The sequence below is a fragment of the Alosa pseudoharengus genome, unplaced genomic scaffold (assembly GCF_046254945.1).
Source record: "Alosa pseudoharengus isolate Yale_2024_CS ecotype anadromous, Long Island Sound unplaced genomic scaffold, YU_APseudo_1.1 YU_APseudo_1.1_scf_24, whole genome shotgun sequence".
In the NCBI taxonomy this organism is placed as follows: Eukaryota; Metazoa; Chordata; class Actinopteri; order Clupeiformes; family Clupeidae; genus Alosa; species Alosa pseudoharengus.
In genome coordinates this window covers 784,188-784,673 of record NW_027468689.1, presented here as the reverse complement: position 1 = coordinate 784,673, position 486 = coordinate 784,188, and positions in this window count along the sequence as shown.

Here is a 486-nt window from a genome sequence, read left to right as displayed (position 1 = left end):
AACTTCATGTAGCCTAGTCATTGTGTTCACCCAGAACAGTGAGCTGGTTAGGATTAACCCTCGTGTGTTTGTTTCATGTTTACTAGTTATAACTTCTATAGTAACACATATATTATCATCTATTGTTGTGATAGACCTTTATCAGTTTTGAACTTCCATTTGTGGCCTGCAGGCCTCATTGACCTGAGCTCATGCAAGTCAGAAAGGGGAAGATATTATTGGGAAAAGTCCCTGTGGGCGGTGGCATAGAAGGAAAGAGGGAGTGATGGTGTGTGTGTGTTTTTATGTAGCCTACAGAAGCACACATACAGTCCATCTGATCAATAGGTAGGTCGGCCATTTTTGACCGGGAATACACGGGTGTTCTAAACGAAACACCCAAATTGTTATGGAAATGATCAAAATGTGTTTTGGGTGTTCAGGTGTCCTATGTTAATGAGGCATGGAGCCTCATTTTATTCAGAATAAATGAACAATATTTTTTAA